This window comes from Amblyomma maculatum, unplaced genomic scaffold (assembly GCF_055883805.1).
Source record: "Amblyomma maculatum isolate TAMU_Amacu unplaced genomic scaffold, ASM5588380v1 scaffold_19, whole genome shotgun sequence".
NCBI lineage: Eukaryota > Metazoa > Arthropoda > Arachnida > Ixodida > Ixodidae > Amblyomma > Amblyomma maculatum.
This window is the reverse complement of record NW_028146744.1, coordinates 8,183,845-8,207,553: the sequence shown is the minus strand read 5'-3', so window position 1 is coordinate 8,207,553 and position 23,709 is coordinate 8,183,845.

Here is a 23,709-nt window from a genome sequence, read left to right as displayed (position 1 = left end):
AGGATGATGTGGAAAAAGTAATTGCTTACGCCAGCAGGATCCTATCTAAAGCGGAAGCGAACTACTCGGCGACCGAAAAAGAATGCCTTGCAGTGGTATGGGCGGTTATGAAGTTCCGCCCTTATTTATACGCTCGCCCCTTTCAAGTCATTAGCGACCATCACTCTCTTTGTTGGCTGACGAATCTAAAGGACCCTTCGGGGAGACTCGCGCGTTGGAGCCTTCGATTACAAGAATTCGACACGGCAGTTATTTACAAATCTGGAAAGAAGCACACGGAAAGCGAGCGCCGGTCGAACCTTCCACTATGATCGATGAAGACGCTGCGTTTTTAGGTGTCATAGATGACGCAACGCCCTCCCAACAGCAGCGAGAAAACCAGGAATTGCTCTCTCTTATGTATTTCTTGGAAAAGCGAACTACGGTTGTGCCTAAGATATTCGCCCGAGTAATCTCTTCATTCTTTATTCACAACAACGTACTTTACAAGAACTTTCACCCTGGGGGAAACAGTCATCTACTCGTCAGCCAACCGCCGGTCACCTAGGCTACACCGGCACGTTGGCTAGAGTCCAGCACGGATACTACTGGCCAAAACTGCCGGCGACAGTGAAACACTATGTACGTACGTTCATAGACTGCCAGCGCCGTGAATCACCCCCTGTAAAGCCAGCTGGCCTACTCCACCCTCTTCAAGTGCCAACGACACCTTTTAAGCAAATCGGCATGGACCTCCTGGGACCATTTCCGACGTCCACAGCCGGGAATAAATGGATAATTGTCACCACCGATTATCTAACCCGCTACGCGGAGACCAAGAGGTACCGCCGCCGAAGCAGCTCGGTTCTTCGTTGAGAACATTGTCCTGAGGCATGGTGCTCCGGCACTCATTAAAACTGATTGAGGAACTGCATTTAAGGCCGAACTTTTGGAGACTGTTCTCCGCCTCAGTGGTACCAGTCACCGTAAAACTACAGCCTATCACCCCCAAACCAATGGGTTGACGGAACGCCTCAATAAAACCATCGCAGACATGCTTTGCATGTACGTCGACGTGAACCACAAGAATTGGGACGAAATTCTTCCCTACGTCACGTTCGCCTACAATACGACACGCTAAGACAACACTCGTATAACACCATTCAGCCTCCTTCACGGGCGACCAGTAACAACCCAGGCAGCACCAGCCATCGTCCCAATATTGGGGATTGATTGGGGATTACTGGCCCGCAAGTGGCCCAATGGCACCCATGAGCTACCAATAATGTGCAGCCGTGCTATAACATAATCATTATTGGCCCAGTGAACTTCACCCATATCCGTTATTCTCATTCAACCAGCTAAACGCGGTCAATAATGCCCATTCATATTGAACAGCTTGCCATTATTGTATTCACAATGAGACAACCTGGTCATTATTGGCCAACCAGATACAATGGTATGCCAATATCTTCCACACCATGGTATAACCTGGTAAATATTGACCGGTAAATAACAAAGGCTTCTCAATATTGAATTTATCTAGGCATACAGTGGTCAATAATGTCCAACCAACTTTGGCGGCTTCCTAATATTATAATATCTTGGTTTCTACTGGTCTATATTGTCTAATGAACCTTGATGGCTGGCCAGCATTGCACATATCATGGCATAGGTTGGGCAATAATGTTCTGCCAATATGGCTGTCTTGTCAACATTGAATATATATTGGCATGCATTGGTCAATATTGTTCTGACAGTCATGCTGGCATGCCAACAATGTATACAGGTCGGCTTTTAGTGGTCAATATTGTTTGATGGACTGTGATGGCTAACCAGCATTGGACATATCATGGCATAACTTGGTTAATATTGTCCGGCCATTATGGTTGTCTTGTTAACATTGAATATATCTTGGCATGCATTGGTCAATATTGCCCCACCAGCTTTGTTGGCATCCCAACATTTCATATATCTTGGTTTATAGTGGTCAATATTGTGTAATGAGCTTTGATGGCTGGCGAGCATTGCATATATAGTGGCATAAACTGGTTAATATTGTCCGGTCATTATGGTTGTCTTGTCAGCTATAAATAAATCTTGGCATATATTGGTCAATAGTGACCCACCTGTCATGGCGGCCTGCCAACCATGTATACATATTGCATTATATTGTTCAATATTGTTCGATGGACTGTGATGGCTAGCCAGTATTGCATCCTAATGGCATAGGTTGGGCAATAATGTTCTGCCAATAGGAATGGCTTGTCAACTTGAAGTATATCTTGACATAGATTGGTCATATTGTCCCATCAGATTTGGTGGCATTCCAATATTGTATATATCGTGGTTTCTAGTAGTCAATATTATCTAACAAGCTTTGATGGCTGGTCACCATTGCACATTTCAGGCTGCGGCGGCGCTAAAAAAAACAGTAGAAGCAGCTCTGACCGACACAGACATTTTTCAATGTGCATGTATCCCAATATAACTGTTTTTGGACTAATTTCGTCCCAACTATATTTTTCGCTAGCCCGGACATCAGTTTACGTTCAACTGTAGAAGATATTCATACGCCATACGTAATTTGGGCCACCATATATATAATGTTTTTTGGGATTAATGTACAGATTGTCTTAAAATTGTTTGACCACACAAAATGCACAGAAGCGCCCATCACGGAAAATGTAGAACATATTTTTCTGAATATAATTCCCGTGATTCACTAATTGCTGCGGATGACCTGCGATTAGATTTGACAATTTTGGTAGAGTACTCTTTTATTTACGATTTTAGGCACGATTAATTGTTATATAGAATTCTGCATATATCTTCGAGACAATTCCTGCAGACTAGAGGGCCGGATGTCGATCACGCGCGGACGTAGCTAACACAGATAGTGTTCCAAACTTTAGCCAAGTGTTGAAAAAATTCTGACAGCACGTGGAATCTACACTGCAGAAATTTGCGAAGGCGAGATTAATGCTGCTGTATGCGGTGCATCACGTATCATTATCGTTATCAACTAAACGCAGTGTCATTACCATTGATACTGTCATCATTGTCATTATCCCTAATTGCAGCGTCATTCTCGTCGCTATCATCACGGTAGACAAGGAGAATTACGTATGGTGCTAGTTTCGCGATCGAGGGTTTAGCGCAGTTGGTTAAAGCGCTAGCTTGGCTAGAAGTCCGATTCCCGGTGGAGACGATTTGTTTTTGTGATCTCGCCAAACCAGGATGATTGAAAGTGATAGACACATCAGTGCACAGATCCTGAACACATCTCGACAACAACTCTCGAGCATGGGATTTCGTTCCATGGGCCTGTATATACGCATACGAGTGCACAAGCATACACACACGCTCGAGCACACATCTGACAAGCAAGCGTTTAATAGATGCGTGTCCGCGAAAAACCACCTGCGCAGTCAAGAAACGCAAGGTATACTCAAATGCAAAGAACGCAACAGAACGTGTGAGTCGCTTGAACAAGCACCAGTGGCTACGTTTGGATAGTAAACGCAGAAACGATCGAATATATCCGGTGAATCCACATCCTGTAAACGTTTGTCCATGATTGGAAACACGCACGCGTAGCATCATTATTTCCGCCTTTTTTACGCAATAGAAAGAAACCCTACATATGATCAAGCGATAGCAGAGGTGGGAGAGATCGATCGCGCAAGCCAATCAAACACTCACTACATGTTTCGCCATTAGCTAGCTGTTTCCAGCATTCAGCATCAGCACCAACTATACCACGCCTCAGTACTAGCTGTTCTTATAGACAGATATGTTGGGCTGCTTTCAAGGCCTTCGAGTTCTAATATCTACTAAACACAAATTTGCATCTTATTCCTGTACTCTTTAGCGCTCTGCTGTGGGCTCCAGCAATAGACAGATAAAGACTGAACGACTTTGGCCATCGGTGTAGCAGCGCATAAAATATTTCAGCTCAAAAGAGAAAATACAAGCAACATATATTCTACGCTATGTCTAGCTAATTCACTTGACAAGAAAAAAAATCTGAACTGTACTGGAATGGTTCGTATTCTAATGCGACGTAAATCGCACACTGCCGAAACGTTGTGTGCATGTGGAAGATAATAAAAAAAATCAACAGCACTACATGTGGCAAGGCAAACGAAAAAAATAAAAATTTAAAACAATTACCTACAGTGCAATGAATGCGGGCTCATTGTCACCAGCATATATGGTAACAAAACTGAAATTGCATAATAACGATGTTCTTTACGGAAGTTATTTTTGTTCGAAAGCTGTAATATATGGCTCATAATGATGCATTTGACCACAGCGTTTGACAGCGCTCTCCTAAGCATTGTTCAGAAACTATTCTTCAAACATTCATTGCCTTATTATCCAACCATATAATCACCGCACCGAAGGCGTTTCCCTTCAGAGAACTAAATAATTCTACGCCATCATGTCAACCAGGCAGCTAATTGCAATTCATATATATTAAAAGTAATGCGAGTGCGTTACTTTAGCAGTTTTGAGGCATTTTTAGAGAACACCACTTTCGAAGAATTTAACACATGATTGAGAATTAGGGTTCCTTTGTGAAATATTCTGCCGCTTTCACAAGTGCTGCTTCCGCGGGCTGAAAGATGATTATACCGCGCTTCTTTCTGAGGAGTACACCTTGTCCCAAGTTCGTAGATATAGTTTCAATGTTGACCCTTGCTTTCTTTCTATTCTTTCTTTACTGCCAATTTAGTTCTTCAGATCTTAGCTCGTCGAGTATTTTGTATCTCTTGCTGCTTTATATGCCCACGCTTAGTTCTATGCGGATTTTTTCTTGCTCTAAACGTCGACCTGATTTGAAAAAAATAAAACTTAATAAGATGGGAATTTTAACCTTGAAGTACCCGTAGTTATGGTCGTTTTCGCTTTTCTTTTCCTTAATAGGAATACAGCAAGTATACGGGCTGCTGCATCGCTCAGTTGCGCGTGATGACGTTTCAAGAGCACTCCGTCATGAACCTGTGTGCCGTCTTTAGTAAAAAAGTTATGTCCATTTGTTCGAACCGAGAACGATTCCGTGAAAACTGAAGATTGTTTTACGTATGTGATTATTACTGAAACACATAGATAAAACGCATTTCGCATTAACAAAAAAAAATGTAGCGAAATTATCACGCAACTGAAAACGTTACCGAGCCAGCAACCGAGGCGACCAAAGAGCTCCGAACGCACTTCTCGTTGTTTTAGCGAAGCCGAGGGCAAAACTCTGCGCATTCCTCCTCACATGCTTGGCGCAAAGAACATATGGTTTCCATTCTCTCGTCCTTTTCTCGCCTCTCAGCCCGAGGGCCTTGACTAAAGCAATTTTCCAAACTGCTTTCAACTTCACCTCTTAGCCTTTTCTCCCTTTGAAGCAGTCATCGCGGAAGGACAACGACCTTCACTGCCCTTTATTTCCTCCCGGCTAGGCATGCGTTGCTCACAATGCCCCCCCCCCCCCGTCTACTCCCCCGCACTCTTCCCTTCCTTCCCGCCAACTTCTTCTAGGATCTGTGGGATATTCTTGGGGGGGGGGGGGGATACCGGACGCGGGTTATGCCGGCCTAATGTCGCGGCGGCACTCTTGGCGTACGGGGGAAGGGGAGATGGGACGTGGGGAGGGGTGGGGGGGAGCCAACTTTCCTGGCTGGCAGCCTTCTGAGTTCGCGCGGTCCTACGGGACCTCTTTCATTTCTCTCACCGCCTTTCGAGCTTTATGCCTCCTCTTTAGACAGATCTCAAGCAAAAGAGAGAGAGAGAGAGAAAACACAACGACCCCTCTGCCCCCTTCCAACCGTGCCTCGAAATTTGACACAAGCGGTTGATTCAGAGGCGTCCGGCCGGCCACACAATGAACACCCGCTCGAGCTCCGGCAGCTTTGGACAGCAGAACCGAAAACCCAAGCGTTGTGAAAGTTCCAATTCGTTTCAATGACCATGGCTGAATGAGGATATCTGTGAGTATCACCAGCATTTTAAGTTTGTTCATAACTGAACTGAGCTTTCTGAGATTATTTCTTGCTTTGTCTCGTTGGAAGATCGCTACTTTTTTTTACCAGGTGTAATAAAGCATCAGATCACTGGGATGTATTTGCCTGGCAACATTCATTTTGGATTGTTGCAACTGAGGTCTGCGAATCTGCGCTAGCCTTACGGTAAGATACCTTTTTTGCATGATTTGGTGCTGTATGTTGCCAGCCTTGATCATCATGTCAATAACCGATATGCTTGCAAGAACGGAAAGCCATTTATTTGGACCGCACCACGCTAGCCAATTCTGAACTGTATTTTCAGCGCACTATTTTGTATGCATCAACTCTGGTCACAAAGACAAAATTTACGGCGCTGAGGCGGCCAATTTGTATTGCAAAAGAAAAATGTGGCCCTGTAAAACATGATGCGTGTTTTGTGTGATTTTCAGTTTACAACTTCATCGCGCGTGTTGTGTGTCTGAAGTGATCAATTTCTTTTACATACTATATTCAAAACTCATGGTTAAGTTGAGCTTTCTGGAACATGATTTTTAGTTGCGAGCGAATATTTAATATTGTAATTTGCCGTTATGAATGAGCGTTTGGAATGGTCTAAATGACTTTTAGCTTATTCACGTGTTTGATCTTTCTCCTGCGCTAATACCGAGTAGTAGAAGTGTCATAAAATAGCCAGCAGGTGCACTTTTACTATCACTTATAGAAAACTAATAGCGTCTGGAAAGAAGATCTGCCGACGCACTTATTCTTACTGCTAAATTTGAATTTTTGCGGAAATAATAAAAAAAAACGTTTCGTTCAAAAATGTACTTATCCACAATTATTGATTGTTACATCGCGCAAAAAAGGGGCTTGCCTGCAACATGACACTATTTTCTACGTGCAAGAGCTTCTACTGTCAGCGCGAAGAAGTCTATGAAAAAAAAATTCTGAAAAGGGGATTCTTATTTACAGTTGCTACCATAGTTCTTATACTTTACCACACGTACAAACTTGTTTCCACAACAAACGTGATGCTAAGCTACGGATTTCTTTATTATTTCCATTTGAGTATATCATACAAACCCCAAAGCATCTGTGTAGTACGTTGTTTTGGCTGCAGCTTTGACAAATTTTAAAATGTTCTGTTTGCAATATTGATGCGGTGTACACTAATTTTAGCAGCCGCGGTCGGAGTGCGACTGCCATTTTTTGCGTCTTTTTTTTCTTTGTAGGTTCTTTTAGTTCTTGCGGCAATCTACCCTACCGAAAACTATTCAAAGGAAAGCTATTGATCTGAAGCATGCAATTATGACGACGTCTTTCTTCTACAGGTGTTCGATCACAAAGGCACTACAAGTAGAAGGGGGCAAGCACTGACTACCATTTAACGAATAGATAAAGGAATCATTTGTTTTATGTTTTCAGCGTCAACAACACATCCACATGGGAAGCCGTGCAATGCCAGATGCCGAAACCAATGTAACCAAGTTATTCTGGCCGGCCTCACCGAGTATGCAGCTTATTTCAACCTGAGTAAACGAGACAAGAAAGTTGCCTGAGGGCCAACAGGTGGTGCTTTATTTTGCATTTTTACTCCACGGTCTAGCGGTACTTCCACTTTCCAAAAGCTTTTTCTCTTAATGGCATTTATAAATGTTGCTTTTATTTCCAGGTACCATCTGCGAAAGGAAATACATTGTTATGCACGCTGCTCAAGTTCATATCTTTAAATGCTGCTGGGAGCTGCTGCCCCTACAACCGACCACAAAAGAAGCTGCGATGAACTCAGCGCCTTCCTCCAACCTGGGACCTGAGAACACCTTTCCAAGGGACGCAAAAACAGGAGGAGCACTGAAGTCTAAGAGTTCTGCCTAAATATTTCCATGCCCTGTAACCCATGCACACCTAATAAATTACCATGCAATGAACCTTTCAGCTGTATTATTTTCTGTGCATGGATATTCTCAGCATGCTTTATTTCAATAAAAAGCTACATGAAAATATCAGCACTGCATACGCATGGGATGGCTTTGTAGTTGCCTATTAGCCATAGCACGAAATAGCAACTAGCCGTAGTACTGATTATTGAAACATTCAGTACTATAATGTGCCGGATTGCCAATTGCTGTGGCTGGATGCCAATATTGCAAAACCACTGGGCAAGATTGGATTGGAAATATTAGGTAGCCGATAAATCTGGCTGGATGCCAGTTGTAAATACCCGGTGAATAAGCATGGAAACAAGATATTGGATGGCCAGGGAGCTTGGCGGGATAGCCGTGATACAACAACCAGTGAGTGAGCTTGGGTGGAAGATATTGAGTAGCCATTGAATGCCATTGAATGTCATTGAATGCCAGTAAACAAGGTAGTATGCCAATACTGGTTTTGATAGGAGAGCCAATAAAATTGGTTGGAATATATCTTGGCTCTTTCTGCGCCCCAATCAGACGCCAATATATCCCAATATTGGCGGTCCATTGACGGCGTTCTGCTTGGGAACTATGCTGGATGCAATGTTGCTCCCGAATGCCGACACCGACGATCTCGATCAGGACGCCGAGGAATTCGCTCAGAGTGCAGAGGAAGCTCGCGAACTAGAGTGTGTGCGGATCAAAAATCAGCAAGAGCATAATGCACGAGGCTACAGTCATAGACATCGACATGTTATGTACGAACCTGGCGACAACGTGTGGTTCTGGACGCCTATTCGCCGCCGTGGACTCTCCGAAAAACTATTGCGGCGATATTTCGGGCCTTATATTGTTCAGCGATGTTTAACCGACGTCACTGATGAGGTGGTGCAAGACGGGGTGTCGACCTCAAAGTGACGCCAGCAACAAGCCGACGTCGTCCACGTTGTACGTATGAAGCCGTACAACTCGGACTGACCTTGAACTCCTACTTCCTTTTATGCTCATTGGAACGATGCTTCCTGAGGAGGGGGGCAAATGCCGCATGGCTCCACAAGCGCGAGCCTGGAAGAGAAGGAAGTTTGAGCACAAGACTCGTCCTGGTTGACTATTAAACCCGTCCTATCTTTGGGTCCTCCTTGGCGTTCTATCGAGACGTGAAAATATATAGAACTACCAAAAACCCAAAAAATCGACAGAAAGGCTTAAAAACCACTAAAAATTCCGCCTCCCTCAGTACAAGATTTTCGCCCGCTAAATAGTGTAAAAACCTGCTAAATTTATCCGGAAAACCGCTAAATTGGCAATACTGCTCTCGCCTCATCACGAAAACTAAGCTGGGCGACATCTGGAGTTGGCGTTGCCGAACCCGTTCCTGTAAAGAGCCTCCTCTTGCGTTGCCCAGCTCCTCCACGCGAACCGACGCCCGTTCCGACGACCTTCCCGACGAACTTACCGATGGAGCTCCCGACAACCCTCCCGGCGCGGTGTACAATAATCTCGATGTTGTGATCAATGGATACAACGCGACGGCACTCGTTGACATCAGTGCAAACTATTCTGTTATGAGTGGGGAGTGGGGAGCTATGCTGCCGACATCGCAATGTAACGACGCAGTGAGATGTCTCCGGTATCAGAACCGCTGGAGGCCACCTCATAAAACCAATCGGCAGATGCATAGTTCGTATTGAGATTAACGGCCTCACGTGCCCCGTCACTTTCGTCATAGAACCGAATTGTTCCAGAGACATTATTCTCGGCATGAATTGTTTCAGCGATTGTAGCGCTGTAATCGACTTTGCCGACCGCCGCCTCACTCTTTGTCGACCTCGAAAACCACGGCGCAAACAAAGCCCAAAGTTTACACGACACGCGTCTTGGCGGAGCACGTGACTGCCTCAGTATAGCGCGCTTCTCTCTATCACGTCCGACCATGTTGCTTCTGGGGAAGTTCTACTGGAGGGAAGTGTTCAGCAGCTTCTTGGGGCCTTGATGTTGCTCGAGGTCTCGCGCAGCTGGACACTGGCTGCGCAAATGTCCTACTCACCAACTTTTGCAGCACTCTGCAGCACCGTGACAAAGGTACGGCTCTTGGTATGATCGAGAGCATTACCGCCTCAAGTTGCTGCCCTGTCCGAAAGTGCTTTCTCTTCCTTCTCTTCGCAGCAGAATGGTGCACCTTTGAGTGTAAGCATTGCGCCAAATCTTTCTGCGAGCGACTGAGACAAATTCATAGCACTGCTTCCGGAATTCTAAGACTGCTACTCCACGTCATCCGGAGTTTGCCAGACAACCATTGCCAAACATAGAATCATTACCGATGACGCTACTCACCCTATTCGTCAGTCACCTTACAGAGTTTCAAACAACGTCAAGTCATTCAGAATCAAATGCGCGGAATGCTGACCGACGATATAATCCAACCCTCGCACATTCCAGGTCAAGAAAAAGGATGACACTCTTCGGTTCTGTGTTGACTATCGCCGCCTCAACAACGTCAACAAGAAGGGTGTTTATCCCCTTCCTCGCATTGATGACGCACTTGATCATCTAAAACATGGTCTTTAATTTTCATCCGTGGTTCTGAAAAGTGGTTACTGGCAAATCGAAGTTGATAGCGTGACCGAGATAAGACTGCTTTTATCCCTCCGTATGGCCTGTACGAGTTTAAAGGGATGCCGTTCGACCTCTGTACCACCCGGCAACACTTCAGCGCGTTATGGACGCCGTCTTGGCCGGGTCCAAGCAGCAAACCTGCCTGGTCTACCTTAACAATGTTGTAATCTTCTCAAGCACGTTGCCCGATCATCTTCTCCGCCTGAAAGCAGTACGACAAGCTATAAGAAGCTCAGGCCTCACTGTGAAGCAAACAAAGTGCCAGTTTGCTTATGATGAAACTAAAATTTCTTGGCCTCATCGTCAGTAGCGCAGGCGTCCGTTCAGATCACGATAAAACAGCCGCCCACGCCTCCTTCTCTGCACCCTTGGACAAGAACGCCGTACGGAGGTTTCTGGGTCTCTGCACTTCCTATAAGTGCTTTGTTCCCAATTTTTCTCATGTCGCTCAACCACTGACTTATCTCACGAAGGAGAATGTCGCCTTCCAGTTGTCGGACGAACAGCAGCGTGCATTCGACCGCCTTAAAGAGAGCCTACAGACCTCCCCTCTACTCAGGCACTTTGACCAGGACGCCGAGACTGAAGTTCATACAGACGCTAGCAACATTGGCCTCGGAGCCATGCTCATTCCGAAACAGCACAGCACTGAACATGTAATTGCTTACGCAAGTCGGATATTATCGGAGACAGAGACTAACTACTCAACCACTGAAAAAGAATGCCTCACTGTAGTTTGGGCGATAGCACGATTGATAAGGCAGCGCGGCAGCGGCACGACACTGAACTCTGTGTAACCACCCATCTGGAAGGTCAAGAAGGCACTATACCACGCGTCTTGCGCGTTCTACCATTGTTGCGCAATACACCTTCGCAACAATGTGTTATACAAAAAGAACTTTGCAGCGAGTGTGAGGTCTTGGCTACTGGTTGCTCCGGCTGACCTACGTAATAACATTATGGACGCCTGTCGTGACGACCCAACATCCGGACATTTGGGATACCGCCGAACACTCGCACGAGTTCGTTCTAAGTACTACTGGCCTCAGTTTGCTAAGACTGTTCGTCACTATACCAGGACCTGCCGTGAATGTCAAAGACGTAAGACTCCGCCCGTACAACATGCAGGACATCTTCACCCTATCCCGCCGCCTATGACTCTGTTCCAGCAGGTAGGCATGGACCTGCTCGGACCTTTTCCTACGTCCAACTCGGGACACCCGCTGGATTGCTGTTGCCACGGATTATCTCACGTCATCATCATCACCCTGACTATACCCACTGCAGGGCGAAGGCGTCTCCTATATTTCTCCACTTAACCCGGTTCTGTGCCAGCTGCATCCACTTGACCCCTGCGAACTTCTTAACCTCATCCGCCCACCTAACCCACGCGTCACGCGGCATGCCAAATCGCAAGATTTACATTTTGCAACAGCAGCTGATGTAGCGAAGTTTTTAGTCCAGTCCATCGTCCTCCGTCACGGTGCTCACGAAGTCTTGATCACCGATCGCCGTGCCGCGCTTATGTCCCAGCTAATGGCCGAGATATTGCCTTTAAGCAACACGCACTACCGCAGAACTACTGCATACTACCCCAAAACGAACGGGCTCACTGAGCGCCTTAATAAGACTATGGCCGACATGATATCTATGTATGTGGACGTCGAGCCCCGTACATGGGAAGCTATTCGTCCCTACGTAACCTTCGCTTATAACACCGAAACTCAGAAAACAACTGGGTATTCGCCATTCCACCTGGTGCATGGCCGAGAGGTTATTACCATGCTTGACGCCATGCTTCTCCATGAGCCGGAGGCCTACTCTTACGACGATGTCCAACTGGTAACCACGCACGCGGAAGAAGCCAGACAGTTGGCAAGACTACGCATCCAAGACCGCTAGCGCGTCGATGCACGCTGGTACAACCACAAGTATTGTGAGCTTCATTTCGAACCTGGTGATAAAGTGTAAGTGTGGAGTCCCGTTCGCCGTCGCGGTCTCAGCGAGAAGCTCCTTAAACGTTACCTTGGCTCATACGAGGTCGTTCGCCGCATAGGCGACGTAAATTACGAGGTGTTTCCGATTGTACCGAGTACATCTCGTCGGCCTCCTCATTCTGAAGTGGTGCATGTGGTTCGCCTCAAAACTGACTGCGAATGCTAGGGCCATGTATTCCTTCTCTGCGCTCTGCTGCCGCTTTAACGTTTCACTTATGCCGGAGCACACATCGCGACGATGCGCCTTTCGGGGTAGTGTCACCGTGTCCGTGAAAAGGAGTGATCAGCTGCGGCGATAGCTACGAGATAAAGCATTATTTAGGCCTCCTAGCCGATTACAGCACGTGTTAATCTGCAGGCTGCAGCAATGTTGTGCATGGTGCCTTGAAAGGGTGTGTGGCGGACTTTATATCCTCATTACGCATGTTTGAGGTATGTTTCTCTCCAGAATATTTAAGCAGTGTTAAACGAAAGAACATATGCACTAACCTAGTTGATACCTTGATGCCGGTTCCTTTCTATGTGATGGTTTAAGCGGGAAACGCATGTGAGCGAAAAAGTGAGCGAAGCGACAAAGCGGCGCGGCGTAAGCGATCATGGTTCGCTCCGTCGCCTACTGGGGAAGACGCATGCACGCGACAGCGCGAACCGAGCGAAACGGCGACAACGCTCTGTGTAGGTTGTGTAGCTGGCATTTGGCTGGCATAGTGGCTTAGTACACCGCAAAACAATTGCCAAATCCAACAACAGTCATAACGATTGCAAGAATTAACGTTACTTTGCGACAACATGGCAAAGTAAAATGTATTTACAGCAAACCGTATCGAATGTGTGTGAACTTTCATTGTAATCAGCACGAATAGTCACGTGACCCCTTGGTTCTATTGTTGTTTAGGTTGCGATTAGACGTTATTTGAATCCTTGGCTATCCACCATTGTTCATACAAAGCGAAATGTTTACGCGGTAATGCACAATCACAATGCAACACAGCAAAATAAAGAAAGCATGCGAAATGAGCGGCAGTGACGTACGGTTACTTCCAGGCGAACGAGCGAAATTTTCTATTTCGGCAGATCCGAGCGACGAGCCAAGCGACACATGCATTTCTGTTCGCGCGAAGGCTTCGCGCGATGCGTGCCGCGGTCGCGTTCGCGTTCGCGTTCGCGTGAGTTTTCGCGTGCATGCGATTCAGCCTTTACAGTCATGACTCGGGACAAGATGTCCTCAAATGGGTGAAGAAAATGCCAGTAAAAGCCTCCGTAAAGTAATTTTTGTTTAAACTCCCACACAAACACCCTGTCAATAAAAACGTGTTCATGAGGAAGCTATCTTCGTATCTGCATCAACCAATCGCATTTTTTGCAACAGACCTGAAACAATAGAGCACGCTTAGAATGAATGTTGGGACGCTAGTTTCTACTAGGACATCATTCAGAGAACCTTGCCAAACGATTTACTAATCATGCCTCATGGCATTTGCTATTTATCGGTGTAGTCGACACAGTCGTTAAGCAAACGCAAGGGAACAGATTTATTGCCCCTTCGTTTCGTTAACACTCGCTCGAACAGCGTACAAAAGACACACTGCCCCAAGGGGACCGTTTCGGGGGTGGCGTAGTCCACTCGGTCCCTCTCACCACATCCACCAGGTGTCCAGACTGGAGTGGCCGAGTAATGTGAGAGCGGCGCCACAGCAGAGCAGGGCACCTCTGTTAAATTCGAGGCGGGACCCCGGAGAGTGTCTTAGCGGCTTTCCTCCATGGGCCGAAAATGCGTGGCGTCTCCGTCGACAATACCGATCAGTAGTGTGAGTGGAGTACGATATGAATTATAATGGTTCTTAGTCTCCGCAGCCTTTGGAGGACAAGAATGCATGTTATTCTCGCGGATAAAAATGTTCGCTCTACGCGTGAAGATATTATTGACAGTATGACATGTATCTGCGCCGTAACAGACGAAGGCAAGTCCCCGTGTCGAAACTTAAGCCGGGCTTGCGAACTAAGGCTCCATCTCTACCCTTATTCAGTGCTCTTTCATGCTATGTAGCCGCCTTCTTTCGCTCAGTCTGCCTTTTTCCTTTAGAACAGGCTTACCTTTCTTTCCACTTGATTCGAGAATTATTACTTCAGTAACATAAAATAAACTTCCTCCTATGCTCTCATTTGCATCATTGGCGGTTGACTCCTTTATTATGTTCTTCATAACGAAGCCCCTCATTTGGCTTGCATTTGTTGCTAACGAGGGCTTCGAATCTGGCGGAACTGACGTGATATCTTAGCGTAAGAGGGTTATCACAGCTCCCGCTCTCTCCGTTAGATTACGCTCTACGTGGCGCCGGCGGTATCACATAAATCACCGTGGGTACAGGTGGAGGTCGTGGGTACAGTTCCCAACGGCGACATGTGCTTATTTTTTCTTAGTTCAGTTCAGTTCAGTCGTTCAGTCGTGTCTGACTCTTCGGGATCCTATGGACCATATCACGCCACGCTTTCTGGTCTCTCACTATCTTTCTAACATCACATAACTTCATCTGCAGCACCTCGAAGATGCCATCTAACCACCGCGTTCACTGCCTACCCCTTCTCCGGTGACCCTCAACCTTTCCCAACGTCACATCTTTCTCCAGCGACCCCTCTCTTCTCATCAGATGACCAAAGTAGCTGAGCTTTAACTTTAGAACTTGACCCTCCAATGAGCAGTCAGGGTTTATGGTCGACAATATCGACTGATTTGATCTTCTGGCAGTCCAAGGAACTCTCAAGAGTCTCCGCCAGCACCACAATTCAAACGCGTCAATTCTTCAATTCTTCGGCGGTCAGCCTTCTTCACAGTCCAACTCTCGCATCCATACATCACAACTGGAAAGACTATAGCACGAGTTATACGGATCTTGGTTGCCAGTCTAATGTCTCTGCTCTTTACTAGGTGGTCAAGGCTAGCCATGACTCTCTTTCCCAGAAGCAGGCGTCTCCTAATTTCATGGCTGCAGTCTCCTTCCGAGGTAATCTTGGAGCCCAAGAACAGAAAATCTGTTACAGCTTCCACTTCTTGTCCATTGATGCTCCAGGACTTGTTAGGGCAAGACGCCATGATTTTTGTCTTTTTAATGTTCATTTTAAGCCCAAACTTCTCACTCTCTTCTTGTATGCGCATCAGAAGTCTCTTGAGTTAACTTCATTTTCTGCCATTAAAGTGGTATCATCCGCATATCTAAGGTTGTTGATACATTTTTCAGCAATCTTCACTCCAGCTGAAGACTCGTCCAGACCGGCCTTCTTCATGATGCACTCTGCATATAGGTTAAATAGGCAGGGCGACAGTATGCAGCCTTGCCTCACTCCTTTCTCGATCGGAAACCAATCAGTAAGACCATGCCCAGTTCTGACTGTGGCCTCTTGCCCTTCATACAGGTTCCTGAGGAGATAGATGAGGTGAATTGGAACTCCCATCTCTTGGAGAGCTTGCCACAATCTGCTGTGATCTACGCAGTCAAATACTTTCGCACAATCAATAAAGCAGAAGTAGATGGGTTTCTGGAACTCTCTTGCTTTTTCCATGATCCAGCGAAGGGTGGCAATTTGGTCTCTAGTTCCTCTGCCCTTGCGAAACAAAGCTTGCACGTCCGGAATCCCCCGATCCACATACTGCTGCAGCCTACCTTGGAGGATTTTCAACATCACCTTGCTAGCATGCGAAATAATCGCGATCGTGCGGTAGTTGGAACAGTCTTTGGCACTGCCTTTCTTTGGAATGGGGATGTAAACTGACCTCCAATCCTGTGGCCACTGCAGGGTTGTCCAAATCTTCTGACATAATGTATGCAGAATGTTAACAGCGTCATGGTGTAGGTTTTGAAGCAACTCAGCTGGAATGCCGTCAATTCCGCTAGCTTTGTTCTTAGCAAGGCTGGCTAAGGCCCATTCAACTTCACTCTTCAGGATGCCCGGCTCGAGATCAGTAATCACAACCGTCTTACGTTGTGTTTGCACATTCGGGTCCTTCTTGTACAGTTCTTCTACAGAGTCGGTGTAGCTAGCATCGTTTTGTGGCTGTTCGCCAGAAACATTGGCTATTCTTTATAGATCTACTTCACTGGTCACGTGGACTACCTTTGAACGACCACTAACGCTTCTCCCCGTCTACCGTCCCTTTGAGTGTTGTGCATATGACATGTGTATTCTTGTGTCTGTTTTCATGTCCATACTATCATCTGCTCTCTATCGTTAATGTTTCGTGAACGCGTCTAAATGGCAACCTGCTTTCTGTACAAAGGGGAAAATTTAAATCTTCTCTCTAAGAAGAAGAGTAGTAATTATCTGATCGCTACGCGCTGACTGTAAAAAAAAAGCAAAAAGAAATGAGTAGGAGGGAACTTCTAAAACGTCGAAGCGCTTTAGAACGTAGTTAAGAGAAAACATACGCTCTTAACTCTTTATCTCTAAAGAAGACAAATTTATTGCTAAAATGAGAAATGCGGCATAATTCATCAGAAAACCAAGTTTAACAACGCCTGCCGTCACCCAGCTCCAAATAGCCGATTCGCAGTACGTCGGCAACATTTCGGTCTGTATACAGGATACAACTTTCACCGTGCTGGGGGAATGGTGACGCCGGAAGTCAATGTAAAGAATGTAAAGGATTTCGCCCGTGTATGTCTTGGAGAGTTTGTGGTCAGTGAAAGTCTGCATAACACTGATTGAAAGCGCTTGAACCGGTCGGAGGGCTCATTCGGCTGAACTTCCATTATGAGGCTCAGTGCAACGTGACCACCCTCTCAACAGTGTCACGTGCAACCTGACACCCTGAGCTCAGCATGACGAGGAGTGGTGGCTGTGGCATGTTAGATGCGCTTTCAGGTTTTGAACACGCTCTAGAATCAGCCAGCAGCGTTCAACAAGTGACTGATGCCGTAGGGCAGCTGTTGCCAAAGCTCAGATCCTTAAGCGCGCTTGTCTCTGCATGGACCACGATCGAGGTATCAGTGTTGACGAAACGACAGTGTAGCTTCAACGTAAATGGTTAGCTTTCGTACGCGGGCCGCGAAAGGAGCATTTCGGCGGGGAACCTCAGAAGCAACTGTCTCTGCTTTACACATCCAGTACAAGTATGAGTCTCCAAAAGTTTTACTCGGCACATGTTGGCGGTGCATTGCATGTATAATTAGAGGAATTGGTTCTGAGAGGGCGAGGAGAAACATAAAGCATATAAAGATGCAGCCTAGTAGCGGTCGTTGAAACTGCTGCTGCTATGTGGCGTATATGTGAGAGAGCAGTATTTGTAAATGTATGAAAAAATGCTATACCTCCTGTTACAAGTATTGCACTGGGGCCATCTAGTACCAACAAATTCTGCAACAAATAATGCCGCATATTCCTGGATCAAAATTTCTTGCCTCCAGTTCTTACTAGTCTTATTTTTTTTATCTAAGATTACCTACTTCTCATTTCCTCCACCTCAACCCACTTCGACAGTACGGATAATCAATCCTTCTGCATATACAATCACGGCCCTCGAAATATCATCCAAGCTTACAAATATGTTTTTTTTTTATACCCAAGTATGCGGTACTCTTTTCCATGTGAGCTGCGCCGCAAAAGGTTCCGCCGTGCAAGACCAAGAACACTAGATGATATGCGAAATGCGAAGCGCCATCTGTTAGCGCTCCGAGAACTACGCCCGCCATGTTAGTTCGGTCACTAAAAGGAAATCGCTGCTCTAAGCTGGGTAAACACGGCTATGCTACGTGTGAAATAGAAATTGAAGTCCAGATGCAATGTTGCGCTGCGCTATTCACTCTGTGAGACTACGATGCGTGTGGAAAACAAGCACGTATCAACCTTGCGTTGATTATTTTTTACTGAGCCCTAACGTTAACTAAAGGCGCTGAAAGCTATCACGTGCAAACACGCCATCCAATAGACAGGTTACTTCGTGCCCAGATTTTCCACAAACCTTTGCAGGCCGATGCATACTATACGATACATACTATGCTATTTGTTATCCAGGGTGCTTCACCTAATACTTTACATATTCTTTAAGGGTAGAAAATTATATTTTAATGTCGATTCTTCCCTTATATGTTGTATTAAATGTCGAGAAAAATCAGGAGCTCTAAATATTAATTAACTTAATAATTAGTACGAATAACCAATTCGTGTTTATACAGCTAGGAGGTACTTTCAAATTGGAACATTGAGTTGCAGGTGTGAGGACGCCAAATAGTTTTTTAAACGACAAGAAAAGCACTTTTCTGCAGCACTGCAGCACTGACAAGTCTGACTGTTTTCGACACGCGGCCACGAGTGACGGTGCAGTGACGTCATCGGCAGAACCCAGATGTCCGGAGGCGGTTACTGCCGCTCGCGAAATGCCCGTCTGGTGCTGCGTCATCCTTTCACGGCTGCGATTCGTCGGCTGTCTGACTGTGCTTAACCGAAGAAGGCTGCCCTCGGGGTATTTTCTTTGGCGGCATCCAATTTTTACTTCCTTTTAGTTGCACTGCGTGAAAAGCTGTTTATAGCTCACTGACAAGTTTGTTCGAGCATTGGTGCCCAATATTTCGGACAGGATCTTAATTATTTCTGGAAATACATTGGAGAGCAAGGCTTCTCCTCCAAGCTCTAGGATGCTGCGGTTATTTTCTCTACTCGATAAATTTAGTTGCTGTTTGTGTTTAACAAGAGTTAGGACGGAACCTTTTGATCACTGCACACAGATTTGCTATTAGTATGCCATCCAGTTTCGATGACAAGTGAGAATGAGTATCGGAACAGTGAATGCAGAGAGGTATTGTAAAATAGTTTATTGATACGTTGTGTATCTGAAGGCCGACTACACAGAAACAGTCATTGCATATCACTCCTTAAAGTAGGTGTTCGAAGTGACCTTCTTGCATTGCAATGCACGCCATCAACCGATCTTTGATTTCACTGCTCGTCATTTCTTGGTAAATATTCTCAAGTGACGTTTTGATTCTTTGTTTTAGGTCGCCAAGGATCGCCATTTCGGGTTCGTCGACCTTGCTCTTTAAAGGGCCACTGTCCAGGGAAGGCCCTTTTAAGCAAAGGAGCCCAGTGTTTCGATCAGGTACCGGAGATAGTATGTGCAAAATGCTACAGTGACACGCGCGCCGCAAAGCATCGAAAATACAATTCAAAGCTCTCTCATGCTCTCCTTTGGGAAGCCAACTTCACTGCTTCCTGCGCTGGTCCGACGGGTCCCACTAATGACGTACGTACCGCGAACGACGTCCATTGGCCCGTCCCGCTGACTGACGGGAGAAGGATGGGTGTCTACCGCTCGCTGCGCGCTTTTCCCTCGCCACGGCCAGACTGAATCCAGCGGCGCGCGCTCCCTCGGCCGTTTTTGTTTTGTTTTGTTTCGCGCTGGCGGAGTGCCACGCCCCACCTCCCGCCAAACGCCGAGGAGGAAGGGGAATTTGGCTTGCGGAGGCTAGACGACCTCGGGCAGGAGAGTGAAAAACTTTTGCGAGGGAACGGAAGGAGAGAAGCATGACAGAATCGGGTGATTGCGGTGACTGTAACTGCGTCATTAGTTACTCTTTTCAAAAAAAATTTGCGGCCTTGCGTTCTAGGGGCGAAGTCTCACAGTCACCGGGGAACAAAATATTTTCGACCGGAGGGTGGACAGTGGACCTTTAAGTAACCCACAAAAACTCAAGACGGGTCAAGTCTGGAGAACGGGGTGGCAACGAGAGGCCGGCCTCATATATCGGCGAAACAAAAAATCTCCGCCAGCGAATATTATAACACAAAAATGGCGTCTGGCAAATGAACTCAGAAAGCAACCCCCTCGCCGAGCACTGCGAACGCGCCGACCACAAAATCGCCTTTGAGGAGGTGAGCGTCCTTGTCGCGGAAACCAATCCTTTCAAAAGACATGTCTATTCTTGGTTCATCCGGCTGACAGCAGCAGTGAATAGGAAACCGCGGAAGCCACCCACCCGCGTACACAGTTGGACTCCACCACGTGTTGGGAAAGGGGAACCAAAGGCCGCTGCTTGCTACTGCGGGCCTCGCACTTCAGTCGGCTCAGAGGAAGGGACCGAGTTGGCCATGAAACGTCAGGACTTAAAAATATTTTTCGTTGGTGACAGTTTTTCTCAAATTTAATTTTTATGCCTCAAGATCCTACCAGACCATGACGCAGCGCCAGACGGGCATTTTGCGAGCAGCAGCAGCCGCCTCCAGACGGCTGGGTTCCGCCGGTGACGTCACTGCGGCGTCACTTGTGGGCGCGCATATTTGCGTGCTTCGACTGCTAGGTTTCACTTCAGCAGTCAGACATGCCAGTGCTGCAATGCTTTAGAAATGTGTTTTTCTTGTTTAAAGTATTTCGCATTCTCACACCGGTAGCTCACTGTTACAATTTGAAAGTACTTCCTAGCTGGTGTAAATAAAAAGTTAATTAGTTATAATTAGTAAAAATTAAGTTAATTAGCACCATTTAGATCTCCCGATTTTCCTCTGCACATATTACAACATGTGACAGACTCCTTTCCTTGGCGCTCTTTCCTTTTTCTCCCTTTGTCCCCCTCTCTACATGTAGGGTAGCCTAATGGGCATCGCCTGGTTAAACTCCATGCCTTTCTATTGTATTTTCTCTCCCTCTCTGATACAACAGTTACAAAAAAATTCTGCATGAAGTTTTGATCTGCTATTTTTAAAAATTGCGTAGTCGTAGGTGAAACACCCTGTCTGTAAACAAAAGAGGAGCCAACTTTCATTTGTATTACTCTCCAGCAGAACATACTGAAACGTTTTTCTTTTTCAGCCAGTGTATGCCACGCTGCTCAAGCTTGCAGACCAACCGCAAAGAAATGTTTTCGTCAATTTACTGGCAAAGCTTACTCATACGCTCTCAATGCGCTCCAGCCAGTACCCAGGCAGCACATGCCATCGGCCCAATAATGGGCATTGAGTGCTGATTACTGCCATTACTGTATACACAATGAGGCAACCTGGTCAATATTGACCAACCAGCTGCAATGGTTTGCCAATATCTTCCACACCATGGTATAACCTGCTAAATATTGTCCGGTCATTAACAACGTCTTCTCAATATTGAATATATCTAGGCATGCAGTGGTCAATAATGTCCAACCACGTTTGGCGGTTTTCTAACATTGTAATATCTTAGTTTTTAGTGGTCGATATTGTCTAATGAGCCTTGATGGCTGGCCAGTATTGCACATATCATAGCATAGCTTGGCTAATATTGTCCGGCCATTATGGTTGTCTTGTCAACATTGAATATATCTTGGCATGCATTGGTCATATTGCCCAACCAGCTTTGGTGGCTTCCTAACATGGTATATATCTTGGATTATAGCGGTCAATATTGCCTAATGAGGATTGATGGATGGCAGCATTGCACATATAATGGCATAATTTAGTTAATATTGTCCAGCCATTATGGTTGTCTTTTCAGCATAAATACATCTTGGCATATATTGGTCAATAGTGACCCGCCTGTCATGGCGGCCTGCCAACAATGTATATATTGCATTATATTGTTCAATATTGCTCGATGGACTGTGATGGCTAGCCAGCATTGCACCCTAATGGCATAGGTTGGGCAATAATGTTCTGCCAATATGGATGGCTTGTCAACATTGAATATGTCTTGACATAGATTGGTCAATATTGTCCCATCAGCTTTCATGGCATCCCAACATTCTATATATCGTGGTTTTTAGTGGTCGATATTGTCTAGCGAGCTTTGATGGCTGGCCACCATTGCACATTTTAGGCTGCGGCGGCGCTAAAAAAGACAGCAGAAGCAGCTTTCACCGACACAGACATTTCTAATGCATGTATCCCAATATGACACTGTTTTGGGGCTAATTTCGTCCCAGCAAATTACTTTGCTCGCCCGGAAGACAGTTTACATTCAACTGTGCAAGATATTCATACGCCATACGTAATTTAGGCCCCCATATATATAATGTTTAGTGGGATTAATGTATAGATTGTCCTAAAACTGTTTGAGCTGACCACACAAAATGCACAGAAGTGCCCATCACGGAAAATGTAGAATATATTTTTCTAAATACATTTTTCATGATTCGCTAATTTTTGTGACCTGAGAATATACTTGACAATTTTGGTAGAGAACTCTTTTATTTACGATTTTAGGCACGATTAATTGTTATGTAAAATTATGCATATATCTTCGAGACAATTCCTGCATACTAGAGGTCCGGACGTCGATCACGCGTGGACGTAGCTAACACAGATAGTATTCCAAACTTTAGCCAAGTGTTGAAAAAATTCTGGCAGCACGTGGAATCTACACTGCAGAAATTAGCGAAGGCGAGATTATAGCTACTGCGTAAGGTGCATCACGTATCATTACCGTTATCAACTAAACGCAGTGTCAATACCATTGATACTGTCATCATTGTAATTATCACTAATTGCAGCGTCATTCTCGTCGCTATCCTCACGGTAGACAAGGAGAATTATATATGGTGCTAGTTTCGCGATCCAGGGATTAGGGCAGGTGGTTAAAACGCTAACTAGGCTAGGAGTTCGATTCCCGGTGGAGTCGATTTGTTTTTCTGATCTCGTCAAATAAGGATGAGTGAAAGTGATGGAGACATTAATGCACAGATCCGATGCGCAGGTCCTTAACACATCTCGCCCACAACTCTCGCGCACGGGATTTCATTTCATGGGCCTATTTATACGCATACGAGTGCACAAGCATACGCGCACGCTCGAGCACACATCTGATCTGACAAGCAAAAGTTTAATAGATGCGTGTCCGCGAAAAAACTCCTGCGCAGTCAAGAAACGCAAGGTACTCAAATGCAAAGAACGCAACAGAACGTGTGTGTTGTTTGAACAAACACCAGGGGTTACGTTTGGATAGTAAACGCATAAACGATCGAATATATCCGGTGAATCCACATCCTGTAAACGTTTCTCCATGATTGGAAACACGCATGCGTAGCATCATTATTTGCGCCTTTTTTTACGTGATGGAAAGAAACCCAAAATGTTCAAGCGATAGCAGAGGTGGGAGAGATCGATCGCGCTAGCCAATCAAACACGCACTGCATGATTCGCCATTACACTAGCTGTTTCCGGCATTCAGCATAAGCACCGACTATACCACGCCTCAGTACTAGCTGTTCTTATAGACAAATATGTTGGGCTGCTTTCAAGGCCTTCGAGTTC